Here is a 20,910-nt window from a genome sequence, read left to right as displayed (position 1 = left end):
AATATCTCTGAGTTGGCTTTCTAAATCCTCAACATATGATACTAACTCTGGTGGTTGCAGAGCCCAAATACGATGTGTTTTACAAAATCAAATCTGCCTTTTGAGATGAGATTTTACATGTTGAAGTGGTTTAAGAATGTCCAGGAGGAACTGTTTGGCTATGGCACTCATTATTAACAATGATAAGAGAAAACTTAATGGTTAAACAAACACACTTATGCAAAAATAATTTCAATTAGCAAAAGAATAATAAAAAGAAAGGAGAAAAAAAATCAAATCACCGAAAAGAAAGAAAAAAAACTCAATTCAAATCTGGTGGGTCACTCAAATTTATTTCAGTGTCCTCTCCATGTGGTTAGTACTCTAGATATGGCTTTAATCTTTGACCATTAACTTTAAACGTGACACTGTTCTTTGGGTCCTTAATTTCAATTGCCTTGTGTGGAAAAACAGTGTGAACAATAAAGGGGCCAGACCATCGAGAGCGTAACTTACCTGGGAATAGGTGCAAACGAGAATTGAATAAAAGAACTTTCTGACCTAGAGTGAAAGATTTTCTCATAATGAAAGACTTTCATTCGCTGCTTGTAAATCTTGGCATTTTCGTATGCGTCATTGCGAATTTCTTCAAGTTCTGCTAGTTGTAATCATCTTTCTGAGCTAGTTTGCTGCATGTCAAAGTTGAATTTCTTGATGGCCCAATATGCACGATGCTCGAGTTCCACAGGTAGGTGGCAAGTTTTTTCATACACCAGCCTGTAGGGTGACATCCCAATTGGGGTCTTGAAAGCCGTTCTATATGCCCATAATGCATCATCAATTCTTAATGACCAATCTTTTCTGTCTGACCTCACCGTCTTTTCTAATATGTGCTTTATTTCTCGATTGGAGATCTCAACTTGGCCATTGGTTTGAGGATGATATGGGGTCACCACTTTGTGAGTGATGGAATACTTTGTCAAAAGAGCTTTGAATGCTTTGTTACAAAAGTGGGCACCACCATTACTGATCATTACTCGAGGGAATCCAAACTATGAAACAATGTTGCTTTTCAAAAATTCTATCACCACCTTGTGATAATTAGTTCTACATGGAATTGCTTTTACCCATTTCGATACGTAGTCAATAGCAACCAATATGTATTGATGGCCAAAAGAAGGGAGAAAAGGTCCTATGAAGTCGATACCTATACATAAAAAATCTCAACCACTAAAATTAAATTTAATGGCATCATATTCCTTCGCGTAATGCTCCCCATTTGTTGACACCTATCACGTGAAGAACAGAAAGTGTAAGCATCTCGAAATATAGTTGGCCAATAAAAACCACATTGTAAAACTTTAGTTGTTGTTTTCTTAGCACTGAAATGGCCTCCACAAGCTTGTTCATGGCAGAATGAAAGGATATTCTGAATTTTATTTTCTGGGACACATCGTCTAACAATTTGATCTGCACAATACTTGAACAAATGCGGGGCATCCCAAGAGAAATTCTTTATTTCTGCAAAAAAATTGGCCTTGTCTTGCTTGGTCTAATGCTCTGGAAGTTGACCTGTAACAAGATAATTCACGATGTCAGCATACCATGGTAATACTTCTACACTCATGAATTGTTCATCTGAGCATGACTCATTCAATGTTAATGGTTCTGTAATTGTGTCAAAATGAAAACGAGAGATATGGTATGCCACAACATTTTCTGTGCCTTTCTTATCTTTAAATTCCAAGTCGAATTCCTGCAAAAGTAACACCCAACGAATTAGTCTAGCTTTTGCATCTCTCTTTGTGAGAATATATTTAAGAGCATCATGATCTGTGAATACAATTATTTTACAACCAATGAGATAAGATCGAAATTTTTCCAATGCAAACACTACTGCTAATATTTCTTTTTTAGTAGTTGAATAGTTCAACTGTGCATCATTCAATGTCATACTAGCATAGTAAATAACATGGGAAATTTGATCAACTCTTTGTCTTAATACTGCTCCTGCTGTATAATCATATGCATCACACATGAGTTCAAATGGTAAGCTCCAGTTTGGGGGCTGAATGATGAGTGATGATGTCAACAACTGCTTTAATTTTTTAAATGCCACAAGACATGAATCATCAAAGATAAAAGGTACATCTTTAGTAAGTAGATTGCATAAGAGTCTAGAAACTTTGCTAAAATCTTTAATAAAATGACTATCAAAACCAGCATGCCCAACGAAAGATCTTACTTTCCTGACTATTTTGGATGAAGGAAGATTAGAAATGAGATTCACCTTGCCTTTGTCAACCTCAATACCTTTACTTGAAATGATGTGATCGAGAATAATACCTTGTTTTACCATAAAATGACACTTCTCCCAATTCAAGACTAAGTTCTTCTCGGTACATCTCTGCAAAACTAGTGTTAGATGATGTAAACATTAATCAAATGAATCATCAAAGACAGAAAAGTCATCCATAAAGACTTCAAGGAATCGTTCAACCATATCAGAAAAAATGCTCAACATGCATCGTTGAAATGTAGCAGGTGCATTACATAATCCAAATGGCATCCTCCTATATGCAAAAGTACCAAAAGGGCAAGTGAAAGTAGTATTCTCTTGATCTTTTGGTGCTATGGGGATCTAATTGTATCCTGAGTAGCCATCTAGAAAGCAATAAAATTCATGGCCTGCTAATCTATCAAGCATTTAATCGATAAATGGTAAAGGAAAATGGTCTTTACGTATGACAGAAGTCAACTTTCTATAATCAAAGCATACACATTATCCTGTAGTTACTCTAGTTGGTATTAATTCATTATCAGTATTGGTAACTACTGTGACTCCTGACTTTTTAGGGACAACTTGTACAGGACTGACCCATGAACTATCAGAAATTGGGTAAATGATACCTGCGTCTAATAGCTTAAGGACTTCAGTTCTAACAATTTCTTTCATGTTAGGATTTAACCGACGTTGCATTTCCCTAGTAGGTTTAGTATTTTCATCAAGGTGAATGTAATGCATGCAATCTACTAAGTTTATACCTTTGATATTTGCTATGGTCCATCCTAATGCTCCTTTGTGCTCTTTTAAAATATCCAACAACTTTCCTTTTTGTTCGTCATTGAGGGATGATGAGATGATTACAGGTAGAGTACTTTCTTCTCCCAAAAATGCATATTCCAATGTGTTGAGTAATGGTTTCAGCTCGAGTTTCGGTGGTGATTCTGATGATGGGATGAGTTTTTTCTCTGATGGTGCTAATTGTTCAACTCTTGACTTCCATTTATTAGTATCCATGGATGGTGCTGAGTCAAGTAGGGCATTAACCTCATCGACTGATCTGTCAATATCAAAATCCAAACCAAAGTGAGTTAAACATGTTTGTAAAGGGTCATCATTATGGTTTGAAAGAAAAGTGTCATCAACTAATGCTTCGATTAAATCCACATCAACAATTTCATCATCTCCATTATAAGGTTGTTTGGCAATGTTGAAGATGTTTAGCTCCATAGTCATGTTGCCGAAGGACAACTGCATATTTCTATTCCTGCATTGAATGTGAGCATCCACAGTTGCCAAGAAAGGTCCGCCTAGGATAATGGGGATGTGCTTCCTTGAATCATTTATTGGTTGAATGTCAATTGCAATGAAATCAATAAGAAAATAAAACTTGTCTACCTGGATAAGCACGTCCTCCACAATACCACGAGGTACTTTCGTGGATCGATCTGCAAGTTGTAACACCACTGGAGTTGGGTGTAATTCTCCAAGTCCAAGTTTCACAAATACTGAAGAATGCAATAGATTTACACTAGCTCCTAAATCCAACAAAGCATTCTCAATTGTGTGGTTCCCTATACTACATGAGATAGTGAGGGAGCCTAGGTCTTTGCATTTTAGAGGGATTTTATATTGGAGTATAGAACTAACGTTTTCTGTTAAAAATGCCTTCTTTTGAACGTGAATGTTTCTCTTTTTAGTACAAATGTCTTTAAGAAACTCGGTATAAGATGGAACTTGTTTTATAGCATCAAGTAAAGGGATGTTAACACTTACTTATTTGAAGATTTCAAGAATCTCACCTGTGGATTTTCCCTTCTCTCATTTAGCTAACCTCTGAGGAAATGGAGCTTTAGAAACATATTCTCGTGGGTTGGTTTCTTCTTTCTCTTCCGATGGTAAGTTCTCAACATTCACAGGGAGGAACAATTTGATTTTCTTTTGTCACTGGCATCTTCACTTTGTTGTCGACTTCTTTTCCTTTCTGCAAAGTCATGACTACTTTGACCTCTCTATGCTGCTATGGTGAATTGGTACTTACTTCATGCACTCTTTTAGGATTAGGCACTGGTTGACTTGGGAACTTGTCTTTCTCAATAGTAATTGCCAAGGTCTGAACTGAAGAAGCAAGTTGTCCCACCATCTTCTTGAGGCTTGAAACTGATTGGGCTTGTGAGTTAAAGCCTGCTCTCATCTGATTTCATAGTCCATCAATGGTGCGGTTTTATTGCTCAATCGTAGAGTGAGTAACATTCTTGAAATTCTGGAATGCATCCTCCCATGGTCTGGGTTGAGAGTAGTTCTGGTTCTGATTGAATGGTCTAAATGGGGGCTGAGAGGCTTGAGGAACTTGAGGAATTTGTTGCATTGGTGGAGCTGGAGCTGCCAGTCCATTCTGTTGGAATCCTTGAAACCATGAAAAATTGGGGTGGTTTTCTCATTACACCTATGGCATTGGCCTGATCTGAGTATAAGTCATGGTCATGTAGCTCTGTTGATTTAGCAGTCGATAACGATGCTATTTTTCGAGAGAGACCTTCAATTAATTTCTGAACTTGACTCGCCAATGTGAACCTCATTTATTCCCTTAATTCTTTTAGTGTTCCTGAGCAATCGACCCCGTTGTTGGGAATTATTCGCTTGTCGCTGGAAGAATTCCCAAATCTCTGATGCACTTTTTGACATTAGCTCTCCTCCACTTGTTGCCATTAGCCATTCTTGTACATTCGGCAATAATTCCTCAAAAAAGTATTGGCATTGGTGCCATTTCTCGTACCCATGATGTGGACACTTCAAGAGTAGCCCATTGAATCGCTCCTATGTTTCAAAAAACTGCTTGTCTTCTCTCTGGGTAAACTTTGAAATTTCCCTGCGAATAGCATTGGTTTTATGCACTGAGAAATATTTATTCAAAAATTTTGTTACCATTTGTTCCCATGATGTAATGCTATTAGCAGGCAAAGTATTTAACCATGAACGAGCTCTATCCTTTAAAGAAAATGGGAATAATCTAAGTTTATCATCGTCTGAAAAATTCTCATATTTAAAAGTTTGACAAATAGTATGAAAATCATTCAAATGATTATATGGGTCCTCATTTTCTAGGCCATAGAATGTTGGGAGACAATTTAGCACACTAGGTTTTAACTCAAAACTCCTAGCAGCTACATTTGGGTATCTTATGCATGATGTGCTCAAATTAGCTAAGGGACTAAAATAGTCCTTAAATGGCCTCTCCTGTGGTGCTTGTTATTGTTGCAAATCCATTTCACTTTTATTTTTAACGTGTGTTGTGTGTGCGCAGTGTTTTTTCTAGTTCAAGGTCTATAGGTTCAAAATTAGGTAATAATGACCTTCGACCATGCATGCAAAGAACACAAAAATAAATAGGAACAAAACGAATAAAAACAAAGAAGAAGGAGAAATTACGATATTAACCTTATCGCGCTATTACAACCTTACTATAAAAATACACAAAAAAAAATACGTGAAATAAATTAACTAAAAATAAATTAGTAAGATAAATAAAAATTACAAAGAGGAAAAAATAACTTGAAAATTAAATTACATAATTTTAAAGAAGAGAAAAAGAAAAGAAATACTAACCTCTAAATGGAGATTCACTTTTTTTTTAAATAAGAAAAAAATTACAAGAAAATAATTAAAAGAAATTATTTACAAAAATTAATTCTACGAATTAAAATAACTTACCTCCCCAGTAACGACTCCAAAAACTTGTTGTGCAAATTTTATTGAACTCGCAAGTGCACGAATCTATTGTAGTATAGATTAATGGTGACGAGTGTCGATCCCACGAGGAGGTAGATTTTAATTGTGTGTAGAATTAATTTTCTAAATGGGTGGTTAGATTTGTGGTGAAAGTGACTTAGATTATCTTAAAATTGGAATTGAAATGGCGAGAATAAATTGAAGAGAAATCTATTGAAATGAAACACTTGGATATCTGGATCCGTATCAATATACACCATGGGCTAAATATTCCTTATTAGTGCCAATTAAATCATGAGGGGGGAATCCCCACTCCATGAACCACACTCTAATCAATATGGTACTAAGGGCTTATCGTGCCAAATAATAATAATCTTGTACTAGGGTGCCGGTGAAACCATGGCGGTATCTAGACAAGATTATTATTATTTGTCGATGAGAAGTCAAAACATCCACAAAACTAGAGGGGAACAGAAAGTAAATTTACCAATTAAAGCCCATGACACATGTTGAAACTTCACATTCAACCCCAACTTGAAAGAAAATTAGCTACTCATAATTCAACTAGGGGCAAAATGGAAATTTATTAAAATACGTAAAAAATACAAGATAGAGAAGGAATTACAAAAAAATGGAGCCAAAAAATGGATTCAGAGATGTCAAATTAGGGGGAGGCCCCCTTTTTATAGATATATTGAGTAAATCATGGTCATCAAATTAACAACAGTTTGGACGCTCAGGATTGTGCCACGTCATCAGTCAACAGTACGCGGTTTGAACAGTGACACGGTTTGACCCGGTTTGAACAGTAACGCGGTGTGGTGGAAAATAATTCTGTGTATATGCATGTACCGCACGCACAATTTTTGGTCCACTAACATGCTGCCACGTCACCAATCAACAGTGCATAAGAATTTTAGTCCAATAGGATCGTGACATCTCATCAGTCAACATCACATCATCGGTCATGCCATATCATCAATCCGTCTATGTGAACAGTGTCGTGAACAGTAATGTAGACAGTACCGTACATGTGAACAGTGTCATTTTTCCTTTTATGCTCCTCTTAAGGTTTTCGACCGTCCTGAGTTCAAAAGTGATGTCCGTTTTGCCGTCTGATCTCTTGTTCATTGTGAAATGACCATAATGCCCCTAAAATATATAAAATACTTAATTAAAATAAAACACACATAATTAAATCACAAGAAGCTTAAATACATAAAAGTAAGGGTGTTAGTAAGACTTGAAAAGTAAAATGACGATTTTCTCCTTTATAAATATACATTTTCTAACACTCAACAAGAATCTCGTGGAATCTAGTTTGCTAACACACCATGGGATATGCAAGGTGCTTAAGCATCAATCATATTGTGGCTTTTACTATAAAAAATCAAAAGAAGAATCTAGCGAGAAAAGACATGTCGCTAGATGAAGAGCTTATAATTAGCATGTGACAGGAAACCACTAAAAAGATAAAAGATGCTAGCTAGAAGTATCAATAATTCATAAAAAATCCAAGGGAAGGGATAAGGCTTATCAGAATCGATACCTTAACCATGTGAAGACTGTTAACTATCAAAAAAAGAAGACAACAACTGTCTTCAGTAATGCAAAGAGGAAGGGTCACTTTGTCTCTAGGAAATCTACTAGGCAACAAGTGTTATGTAAAAAGAGATAACCTTATCGCTAAAATCTACATGTGTCATGTAAGTTTATAAATAGAGTCATGTAAGATGCTAGAGGTATCACTCACAAATATACTCTCATTCTCATCTGTATTCTCTCTTTAAGTTCAAAAATGAAATAAACAAAACTCTTTTTGAGTGAAATTATCATCTTTATATATATATATATAAAGATGATAATTTCACTCAAAAAGAGTTTTGTGTTAAATGAAGAAGATTTCATGGTATTAAGCACTCTTCCAAAGACAATTGCAAGGGATTCACTTAGAAAAATCTAATTGGGCTAGTCTACAGTGTGTTGTATTAGGCAGTATGGAACAGTTACGGGAGTGATCTTGCATGATGCGTGCAGCTAGAGCGGTGCTGACCATGGGCCAATCTATGGTCTTAGGGAATTAGCAAATTTATTCCAGAATTTTGAGGAATAGTACATTGGTTAGTATACTGAATTATCTTATTATTATATTTTGCACAAATAGAAGCCTGTTAGACATTGATTATCTTTTGGATCTTATAAGTGTAACTCAATTTTCATCAAAAATTGAAGATTAGTCGACAAACTTCTAGATGCCATAGATAATCTAGACTTTAGTCAAGAATATCAAGTTATTTATACAATGGAAATTGTTAAAACTCAATTAATTGCAAGTAAACGCTTGTATAAAGATATAAAGAGAATAAACTTCCAAGATAACAATGAAATATATGAGACCTTTGAGGAAGAAAATAGAATAGCATTAATGGAGTCTATTTAACCAGTCTTGAAATAATTCAAGATAGATGCAAAACAAATAATAGAGCTCTAAACCGTCCATAATAAGTCTATTGATGGAAAATAACAATAATAATCATGTGAACGTTTTAATTCAGAATGTTGAATTTAGATTATAATATCAATGTGAAAGTATTGACACTACTAGAAAAATGGTCTTTACTGATACTTGTCTTCTGACTCTTTATTTAAAAGTATCAGTATGTACATATATTTGAACCATTTTTCACGTTTAACAGATAGGTATCACTAATTACTAATACTGAAGTATCAATAGCTTTAGTAATAACAATCAATGACACTTAGGTATCAGCAATTAAAAATTATCATTTTAATTTTGTTTTAGTTCGAATTCAAACCCAAGACCTCTTAAACCTAAAGCTTCTACATTGAATCAAAAGACCTCTAGGCTACGAATTATTTTTAATTATTTTAGAGCAGTGCTTTTTGAGTGGATAAAAACAAAACAAATGGACAAGTCTTATCTTATCCAAAAATATAACTTTTCAACTCCCTCTACCAAAGTATTCGTTCCCTCCTAAGCTCCCCAGATCTGAAAAATCCCTAACATCCCAATTGTCAAAAAGTGCTCGGCCATGATCCTGTCAAACTGGTGGCACAAGTTCACCATTTGCCTTCAAAATCCTAACTTCTTTCTTTTCTTATTTTATGATTTCGGGTCTCTCTTATTATCATTAGATCTTGAGTTTTTTTTTGTTTTAATTGTTCTTTTAGGTTTAAATAAGCGATTTGGAGAAGAGCTTCTATGTTTCTTTTACTACTTGGAAGAAACTAGAAGGTAATGTTTCTTTGGCTACTTGGAAGAAACAAGAAGGTAAAAATTTAGCTTTTATTGTGTTTTTTTCTCTGCTACTTTCTTTTCTTTTATTGGCACCAAATAGCCTTCATTATATCTACTTTGGAAAATATTGTGTTTAGGGTGATCGTCACTATAAGATTAACTTTATTTCGCTGATGAACGACATGAAACATTTTTTACACTTAAACCCTAAAATTTTCTAATTTGGGAATTCTTAAGAGCAGCATGATTATGCTAAAATTGATGGTTTATATTGGTTCATAGTGGTTCTATGTTGATATAACTTATTGCTTATTAACCATTTGTTCATGTGTTATTAGTTTTTTTTTTCAAAAGCAATCGTTTCATTTTTTTTCGGTTGTTATTTTTTAGTTTTGTTCATATCAAATATATTTCAATTTTAATTTGCTATAAATAGTCTCATTGGATGATTATTTATTACAAACTATCAAATAAATATTTTTACAAAGGAAAAGTTTGAAGTATGTGGCTTAGGTTGAGAAATGAGGTATCTTTATCATTTTTTTAATGGATTTGTTTACAGGGTAAAACATAATTTTGTTTCTTCAGTTCATTACTAAGGCAATATTAGATTTATCTTATTTATATTTATGTTCATAATAAGGCAATATCTACTTCAGTTGTTTGATTTTTCTTATTTATATTTATATGATTCATGGCCAAAATCATAAGACTTGTTTATAAGTAATGATTTTGGAATGAACTCTCAAATTATTGAAATATTTTGTCCAAACTTTACCATATGTTTGAAATAATTAAAGTTAAATGTGTATGTTTCAATTCTGGAAATTTTGGAATGAATTGGGTCTATAATTGATTTTTAATCGATTTTTCAAAATGGTTGGTTGCTGTCCAATCTTTCATAAATTACTCATGTATCATGTTTGGTGGTGCAAAACAATAGTCTAAACATGTCTGAATGAGCTGAAAGTTCTTTTGACATAACTATTTATTAACTTATGATATTACAAAACACCAGCATAATAATATTAAAATAACCTCAAATTTTAATATGTTGTTCATTCATATGTGTTGTTAAAAACTAGAAAATATCATTCCAATGTATTAAGTATCTTAAATTTTATAAATATGTATTTAAGTACCAATTGCTACTGTAGTTTTTCATAGACAATTTTGACTTACACACAAATCTCTACTTAATTATATTTTAGGAATCTGGTTTTCTTAGTTTAATTGTCCCACATACCTCTTTCGTTTTGGGTTTTCAATAATGGGAGCAATCACCTCTATAAATTACATAGAAATAATTCTTATCAGCTTTAATTTATTTTAAATAATATGAAAAGGAAAAGAAGTTGATAATTTTTTTTATTCGTGTCTTATCTATTCATGTCACCGTAACAAATCTTTAGGGAATCTTTTTAGTCATTAATTAAGCTTTGTTTAATTGCTTCGTTTTTCAGCTGGCTTTGACTAAGTTAAAGGAACTACATGGTCATAAAGCAATTAAGCATAATAGCTCAAAAATTATCTGCTACCCGCAAGGCCAATTAAATTAATACGACCCTCCAAGTCAACAGGGCAGATTTTTCTTTTTCTGCTGTGCATATATTTAGCCAGCTCCTTCACCACTGCAAAAGTTTTTTTTTTAATTTTTTAAATTTTTTTCCTAGTGATGAAGGTTGAAATTAAGTTATTAAATAAAATAGAAGAGTTTAAGGAAATTAACAAGAATGTGCATAATCGATCAAGTAGACGGTTAATTTATAAAAGAAATGTTCTGTGTGATTATTTGAAAATTGCGAAAACGCTATCAGTTTGTCATTTCTATTAACTTTCTTTCTCTGCAGCAAAATAATTAAACATTGGAAGTATGCATATAAATAAGGAGGCAGCAAGGTTATTGGATTTCTTCTAAGGGAATAAATGAAGTCAATCCCTACACTAACTACTTGGCTGATGCCTTAGTAATTAATTGCTCAACATTATGATGTAGTTACTGGGAATTTAGTGACTAATTTTCAACAAGTAATTGTACTTTTATCTAGTTATCGTTCTTACTCTATTTAGAGCCATTAACTTATTATAAATAACCTTACCAAAAGAGAATAATCATTGACTCCCTTTTTTCTTATTTATATCTGTAGTTGAATAAACTGTATATCTTTGGTATTTTTAAGAAAATAAACTACAACTTCCTTGTTCACTAATTTTTCTTTGAAATAACTGAGTTTACTTATAAATAGTGTATGAATATTTTTTCTTTAGAACAAAATAGATTTATTTCTACTAACCATTGTTTCTCTAATGGTTGGGAATTGGCAGCTAATTTTTTCTCCCTTTTCCATGTATGCATATTTGCTCAATGTGTTTGAAGTGTTTCTTCCTCAACTTCACTTGTATCTTAACCCATCTAGTCTATTGAATGGAGAAGCTCCTGGTGTGATACCGCAATTGCACCACCTATGTTTAAAGAGTGAAAGGCAGCCAACCTTTTGAACTTAGCTTGTAGATTTGTTAAATTCACTCACAATTAGTAGGTATTTGATTGGATTGTAGAAATTTTTATTTACATAATTTAGATTATTCGGTAATGAAAGTAGGATATCTCATATCTTGTTTATTGAAGTATTTGGAATTTGTAATATATACGAATAATCTTTAAATATGAAACGAAAGATTTCGTAATATAAAATGATTGTTTTGGTTACTTTATGGTGCCTTATAATTTTGCCAATAAATCAATATGCAATGATCTAATTCATTTTTTTTTATTTTTTTAAATAAATTAAACAGTGATACCATGATAACAGTAATCATAGACACTAACAAAATATCAGCAACTACTAACACTATGGTATTATAATATTGGTGATACTGTAGTGATAGTAATCATTGACACCAAATACAAGTGTCACTATTTTTCTGACTGTCAGATTACTGACACAATTAACAAGTGTTAGTAAAAGTAATTACTGACACTTATAATGTCAATAAAGACTATTTTTCTAGTAATGTGATGGCATGTACCTTGGTTGGGAAAATAGATTGGACACATATATAGATATGTTGGAAGAAAAAATATGGTCTATGTCTCAAGAGAGACAAGAAATTATAAATGTTGGTGCTATAATATATTAAGATTTTTACAGATATTTATGAATTTGATAATCATTTAGATCTTTATAACATTATAATTAAAACTTCAAAAAGCTTTAAAAATAGATGTAGAAGAGAGAGAAAAAAATCTACTAGTTGTTCAAAACCAATTAAACAAAAATAAAAGGTAAAATCCTTGAATTATATAAATATACAATTCACAAAAATTTGGCATATATTGCAAAAAGGTCTTTGTGTTGCTGAGTATGGTACTTAGTGCGGTATAAATGTAATTTTGCTGTTTCTTTTGTAAATAAATTACTGCATCTTAATTGTTTTACATGTTACGAATTTTTGTTTTAAAATATGCAATTTTTTTCGTATTTTGGGTTAATTTTATAATTTCTTACTTTGATAGACTATATGCTCAGGTCCTTAACATGTTAATTGATGTTGAATATTCAAAGATTCACAAACTACCAACGACAACGAATGAAATTAAACTAATTAGTTAATACATAATTACTAGGTTGTTTCCACTACTCGTTAATGATGTAGGACGTTATTTTAGGGTTTTAAGATTTTATTACTTTAGCCATTTGATATTTCGTTTTTTAATTACGGTGTATTTCTTAATTGTTTATTTCTATTTTAATTATGATGTAGTTTCCCTTTTTAAGTTAACTCAGGTTAGTAGATTTACTCTATTATAAATAGAGAGGTCTTGTTATTGTTTTTATAACTTCAACTTCAATTATTCAATTAAAAACCCCTATTTCATAAATTTCTTTGATATTATATATAGAAAATCTCTCTTGTAGAGTTGTTTAGATTAGAACATCAGCTAACCTTGCTTAATGCAGTATTAAAAATCTCATTGAGTTATTTGAATTAAAATGAGATCTAAACACACTTCGATTGGAACGTAACTTAGTCATGTTGCCTTGGTTCAGTACTTATACGATATGTAGTGTTTTTCTCCACTACGTTGCTCTGTCGGTTAACATTCCTGGGAGAAAATTAATTTCACCATGAGATAAGAAAATTAAAAGTAGTTCATAAGAAAGTAAAATTAAAGCTATGATAAATATATCGCTAGCTACTTATTTTTGGGGAAATTAAAACGATTAATTAACTACAAAGTGAAAATAAATAAACAAATGAATATGAAGTTGAAAATAAGTCTCGCCGCCTGGACCCAAGGCCAAAAAATTCATGATAGGTTAGGTAATAAAATACATGTTTTCAAGCTCTTCATGAAGAATGATGATATTGAAGTAAATCACAGAGACTTTCTGTTCAAATCATTTCATTGATACAAAGCGGTCATGAATAGCTCATGCTTTTATGGTAATCTCATTTATTTTTAAAACTGTACATGTAAAGACTAGTAGTTCAGAATTACATTAAGCATTTCAATTTTAAGCACCGTGTTCTGTTTAATTGTGTTCCTAGTGATTAAGTGACAAATAAAAGAGACTGATTAATTTCTTCTATTAGGAGAGGCGAATGGTATCCGAATAAAGAAAGAAAGGGCTTGATGAAAAGCTTACTGAGAGCAAGATAGCGGTCGATCGAGTTGCCGCGTATGATTCTTTTTTATCTTTTTTTTTTAGTGAAGAATAAACAGCCACATGTAGAAACAGAAAAGTTCTTGTCATTTTCATGCTTGTGGATTGTTGCTGCGTGTGTCAATCAAATCTCTGGTGTGTCTTTTGTAATTTTCAGTTTTTGTGCATGCAAATGCGAGATCTCTTTTTTTGGATCAATTTTATAATTTCGTACTTTGTTCAACTATATGCACAGGTCCTTAACATGTTGATTGATGTTGAATATATATTCAAAGATCCACGAACTACCAACCACAACGAATGAAATTAAACTAATTAGTTAATACATAATGACTAGGTTGTTTCCACTACCCGTTAATGATGTAGGACGTTATTTTAGGGTTTTAAGATTTTATTACTTTAGCCATTTGATATTTCGTTTTTATAAGATTTAAAAAATAATCAAGGCCTAACTGTTAACATGTAGATGTTCATTATATTGATTTTGATGATAACAAACTTTAAATGTTTTTTATTAAAATGTTGGAGTTTTCATTAATAAACAATTTCTCAAAAGTCGTATAATCTTTCTAAATGTGTTCATGAAATATGGATAATCGTTAACTTTAACTGAAAAATAATTCCCTGCAAAATTTGGTTAAAACTGTAATTCTGGAAGTAAACGGTGACCCGTTAACTTCAAACGGCCAACCGATAATTTCCATAATGTCATTCCATGCTGACCTTCAACTGTTAAGTACTTATACGATATGTAGTGTTTTTCTTCCACTACGTTGCTCTTTCGGTTAACATTCTTGGGAGAAAATTAATTTCACCGTGAGATAAGAGAATTAAAAGTAGTTCATAAGAAAGTAAAATTAAAGCTATGATAAATATATCGCTAGCTACTTATTTTTGGGGAAATTAAAACGATTAATTAACTACGAAGTGAAAATAAATAAATGAATATGAAGTTGAAAATAAGTCTCGCCGCCTGGACCCAAGGCCAAAAAATTCATGATAGGTTAGGTAATAAAATACATGTTTTCAAGCTCTTCATGAAGAATGATGATATTGAAGTAAATCACGGAGACTTCCTGGTCAAATCATTTCATTGATACAAAAAATGCCATATCATTAAAAGGATCTTGACTTTTAATTACTTTATTCCCTGCTTGGGCAACAGCTAGCCACTAACAAAATCATAAAATTTTATATTTAGTCAAATTTGTGCCAACTTGATGACACCGTTTTCATACATAACCAGAATAATTTAGTTACTAATGTTTAACATCAAGGTTATATATGACAAGTTTGGTAGAGCAGGTAAAAAGCCAAGTCTATATAAGGAGGGGAAGGAGCTTGGTTTATAGCACAAGCGAAACTCCACTTTGTATTGAACGATGGGGTCTCAAACGGGCTATCTCTTTGCCACTCTTTTGGTAATATCAGTCTCTCTTAGCTACTTGCCATTAGAAGCCTCCGCAAACAATTACTACTACACATCTCCTCCCCCACCAAAGAAATATCCACCACCACCACCTCCCCCTCCCCAGTACAAATCTCCACCACCCCCGCCACCGGCTCACAAGTCTCCACCACCACCCCCGCTCTACAACTCCCCGCCACCTCCTCCACCAGTCTACGAGCCTGCTCCGGCACCAAATCCAATTTCCTATTCCCCGCCACCTCCTGTCTACAAGTCCCCACCACCACCGTCACCTCACCCTTACGTCTATTCATCTCCCCCTCCTCCTTACTACTACTAGAAAGCGGCCATGAATAGCTCATGCTTTTATGGTAATCTCATTTATTTTTAAAACTGTACATGTAAAGACTAGTAGTTCAGAATTACATTAAGCATTTCAATTTTAAGCACCGTGTTCTGTTTAATTGTGTTCCTAGTGATTAAGTGACAAATAAAAGAGACTGATTAATTTGTTCTTGTAGGAGAGGCGAATGGTATCCGAATAAAGAAAGGGTTTGATGATAAGCTTACTGAGAGCAAGATAGCGGTCGATCGAGTTGCCGCGTTTGATTCTTTTTTATCTTTTTTTTTTAATGAAGAATAAACAGCCACATGTAGAAACAGAAAAGTTCTTGTCATTTTCATGCTTGTGGATTGTTGCTGTGTGTGTCAATCGAATCTCTGGTGTGTCTTTTGTAATTTTCAACTTTTATGCTTGCAAATGCGAGACCTTTTTCGTATAATAAAATTAATATACTTCGCAAGATAGTCTTATCATGCGTTGAACTTTATGTTCCTTTGGTGATGATTGTGACGTTTAAAATTGATGACTATTGTTTTTGTAAACTGTGCATGGATTTTTCGTGCAACTATAGAGCGCATTGACGAGAGTCTTATCCATGAGGTTCCATGCAGATCAGTGTCTATTAACCAATAATTAATATAACATAAAAAATATGGTTAATGAATCAGGCTCGAGTGCAAATGTTGGTACAAATTTTCGTGCTAATGTGTGCTTGAGTATGATTATAAGTTTTAATCATTATTAATAATTCACTTGATAATATTAAACAAATTTTCACATCAATTAAGTTATAATATTGATTATCTTATATATTTACTTATTTTGTATTTAAATTGAATAATGATAGTTTTTGTTTTATATAATGCATGTGACATTTTATTAAGGATAAAATTTATTCCCAAAATTAAAATTTGAAAAAACTATTCTATTAATGTTTTTCAAAGCAGTTGTCAAATGAACTAATTTTGCTTCCTTTTACACCTTTAATAGCAATCCGGAATGATCTTGAGTACAAGTAAGGAGAAAAGTTTAAAACTATATGAAGTATGCACATGACTCAAAATAAGATCTAATTTTATTGTTATACCATATAAGTGACTAGTAATATAGCAAAGTCTTGTATATTTTGTTTTGCCTTGATCCACATCAAGATAAATGATTCACTTAATTACTTGTGTAGTAAACAAATGCTATTATAGAAAATGAAAAAAAATGGTTTATAAATATCCTATAAGAATTTATGGTTAAACCAATTTAATAAAACTTACTCCACTTGTTTTGAATATATATTTTTTTTCAATTCATGGGTGATTTTTCATTTAATTAAAGTAAATAAATAAAATATTTTTCACTAAAATTTTGTAAAAATCAATCTGATTATTTTAATAATTAATAGTCTTCTATTAATCTACCAGTCTTATGTGTAATTTATAAAATTTACGTTTATTATGTCATTAATGTCATAATTTTTGTTACAACATTTTCTCAAGGTATATAAAACTTGTAACAATTTTATGAGATGACTATACAAGATAAACGTAATTTCAAAAATGTTACAGTCTCAAAAATCACTCATAATTTAGCTGTCTGTAAAACATTGACTAATTAATCAAAATTAAGGTAACTCAAAAGATTAATTAATTAGTTTTATTCTCCACAATTAAAAGAATTTAACTAAGACAATTACCCTCCCTTCTCGATTAAAATGCGGTATTGTGAAGCGATAATTGTATTTGCAAATTAAATAATGTGGCCGAATTATGGCGAGGCGGCCCAACCCTCTGGGCTCTGGCCGAAAAACTAAATTTTTATCTATTTTTTGTGAATTTACTGATTAGCCACCTCAAATTAAATAATATTATACTTAGATTACAACCCCTGACGACCCATAAAATCATGGTTCCACGCACTAGAACCATATAAAAAGGGAGCAGGCTAAGTTACAGATTCTGCTTAACCAGCTACCAGACAAAAGCATTTGCTGCTTTTTTTCTCCATAAGCAGGACACCTGTGGTGCATGCATTGGTGCTGTATGTTACAGAATCTGTAACATAGTAACCTCCTATAAAAGGGCTTCATTCAAACAAAGCTGCAATTAAGATCATTTATCAATTAAATTAAGTAGTAATTAAGACTTTGATGGTGGATTCTATTAATTGTTTCAAAAGAGTGTCGGATTTTTCTTCTTTCTATTGTTTTTTCAACTTTCAGATAACGAATTAACATTAACACATACCTAGCTAAAAAAGGAAACAAGTGAAGTAATATAATGTCAACTAGGTTTAGGTCTAGTGCTTAACCAACACCTTCAGATACCTTAATTTGATTTTTAAAAAATCAAAACAAATTAATGAATTAAAATATTATAATACTCCAAGTGTACTTATGAAGTAACTTAATTTATTATCGATAAAAAATAATTTAATAACATATCAATATTATTTAGTTCTTCATGATCAGTTTTTTTCTTACGTGAAATTTTGACCTTCATAGAGAAGAGAAATTATAGAATATATTAGAAATATCATGTCAATTATACAACAAATAATTAATGTTATAATATATGTACATTTATTTTAAAAAATAATTATGCAAATAGTTGTTACATTAAATTCAATTATACATATTATACATACATTAATTAGTTGTATTACCTTTAATGAATTTTAAAATTCTTCGATCGTCATAAATTCATAATTGGTTCTTTTGGTTAGGTGGTAATGTTGGTAATAGAAGTTTTTATATAAATTTTCGCCATGTTTGTTATAGAAATTGACATGATTAATTAATTATCATGTTGTATTTACCTCAATCTATTTATTATCACAAACGAATTTGCATCGTATTCTTATCATATATTAATTAATTAACAATTAATTTCGCTTGCTTTCGAATTTCTGGTTCTTGGGAATTCGCATCGCATGAAGTACATATATACTTTCGAAATAATATTTTCCGATTTTGACTAATTTCTTTAATTAACTCATTGGAACCAGTACCTAAAATTAATTCAAGATTAAGCTAATGCTCAACTCATTGGAGCTGGTTCTAAAAATTAAACGTTGAAGAAATTAATTCGCGACAAGGGGATCATCAAATGTAATTTGGTTAATTTTAAATTTTCTACTCGTTTATTAATTATCTTTAAGTTATTCTTGTATTTTAAAATTTTCAATTTACTTTGTTAAGAAGATTTTAAAAAAATTCCATCAACCCACCCCTAAATTTTAAAAATAAGAGTAATTTAAAATTTTTGAAAATAAATGAGTGATTTAAAGATAATCTATTTAGGAGGAAAATAATTCAAAATTTATCCAATACAATTGTTCGCAAAATTCATGTCAGCTACACATATACCAAAACCACAATAGTCCACTTTGATCTTCCATGTAGTCAATAAAAGTTTTGAATTTTATTACTGCCCTAATTTTTCACAAATATTTTTTAAACGCTCGCCTATCTAAGTAACCCGTCTTATGCAGTCGCTAATTCAAATTGAATTTTAAGCTATGAAACTGGAGCTCTCGCTGTTGCATTAACTAATCAAATATCCAATGGTTATTTCAGATAACGACAAAACAAGGGACCTTCCATAGGTGGAAGCCAGCTAAATCCTGCATTACTTGAATTTGACAATGACATGAATTGCAACCCATACTTTCGATTGATACAATAATGAATTTTAATATAAATTGATCTTCTACCATCTCACATCTTTGCATACGTGAACCTTATAAACTTCAAATCTAAAATAAATTTGTACCGCATTACAAAAGAAATAAAATAAAATAGTAAATATAATTATGACCACATAGTAAATTTTCAATGATTGCCCTCATTTCATGAAATGAAATGATAAACACCTCAAATTATCGTAAACTTCAACTTATTCTATTTTTTATTTAAAAAATAAAGGAAAAAATGAGGGTGTGTTATGAAATTTTTGTTATCTTCTATTTTTAACAGTGATCAGCTGAGTTTACTATAGTTTAACAAATAATTTAAAGATTGTCATTTTACAAGACGATAATATGAAATTAAACCTTATCTAAATGGAGAAAAGTTACTTCAAATCTAAAAATTTAAAAAAATGCCTTAAGTCTTTCACACATTGTGTCACTACATGGTGGCCCAAACCCTACTTTCTGTCAATGATGATTTAGGGTGCACATAAGCTCCATTCAACTCAACCTTCAATAATCTGATGGAGGTAGCATGGCACTTTAACTCGCCACTGCTAGACGAAGAGGAGTTTTCGCCACCGTGTGAGCAGTGCTTCGATTGCTTCATTTCTAAAACTATGCCTACCATCATGTATATTTCGAAAAATAGAATCTAATGATGTATTTCACTACTTGAGATTGATTGTTACAATTGCCAAAAATTCTAACAATAAAAGGTCGCCAACGACCATTCTGGCTACTTGTATCTTTTTGTAATCAGCCAACATCTTTTTATATAATATTAAATTTATTGAGTATTTGTGTTTTATATAAATGAGTAATTTTCAATTTCATCCTATAAGGTTTGGGGTCCTTTCGATTAGATAGATTGTAAAAGAACATTTCTACTTTGCAACCCTTACTGTTAATATAAAATTCAGTACGTAAGTAATTGCATGCTAAATTAATTAAATATTAAAATGATTTTGAAATTTAGGACTTTGGAAACTGGAACATGTCTAAAACTAGGGGTGGCAATATGGGTCAAGATTCGTTTATTCGATTCGATTCGATGTGATTTAAATGGGTTTGGATTTGAAAAAATTGATTCATTTAATAAACGGGTGAATTAGATTTGATTCACTAATTAAACGAATCGAATGCGGATTTGAAGATTTTGATTCGTTTATTCGTTTAGGATTCGTTTAATAAATGGGTCATAAACGAATCGAATATAGGTCGATTCATTTCAAATTCGTTTTATTATCCCGTTTTAATTAAATTACTTTTTTTTATCTTTTAAATTTATTTGAAATTTTTTTTAAAATTTGAAGGGCTAATATTTGTAATTTTTAAACATAATATATAGGGGGTGGCAATATGGGGTCAGGGATTTCGTTTATTTTGATTTCAATTTCGATGGCGAATTTAAATGAGTTTGGGTTTTGAAAAGATTGATTCCGTTTAATAAAATGAGTGAATTGAATCCGATTTCGCTAATTAAACGAATCGAATACAGGTTAAAGATTTGATTTGTTATTCGTTTAGGATTTCGTTTAATAAATGGGGTAATAA

The 20,910-nt window shown here is 31.7% G+C and overlaps 1 pseudogene; it reads right to left on the bottom strand.

Annotated features, from left to right (window-relative positions):
* The window catches only part of LOC112099825, a 149,745-nt pseudogene that overhangs the window by 96,298 nt on the left and 32,537 nt on the right, over positions 1-20,910 (bottom strand).

This window comes from Citrus clementina, unplaced genomic scaffold, assembly GCF_000493195.1.
Source record: "Citrus clementina cultivar Clemenules unplaced genomic scaffold, Citrus_clementina_v1.0 scaffold_3, whole genome shotgun sequence".
Lineage (NCBI taxonomy): Eukaryota > Viridiplantae > Streptophyta > Magnoliopsida > Sapindales > Rutaceae > Citrus > Citrus x clementina.
The sequence above is the reverse complement of the archived record's forward strand: the minus strand, read 5'-3'. Positions and strand labels throughout refer to the sequence as shown.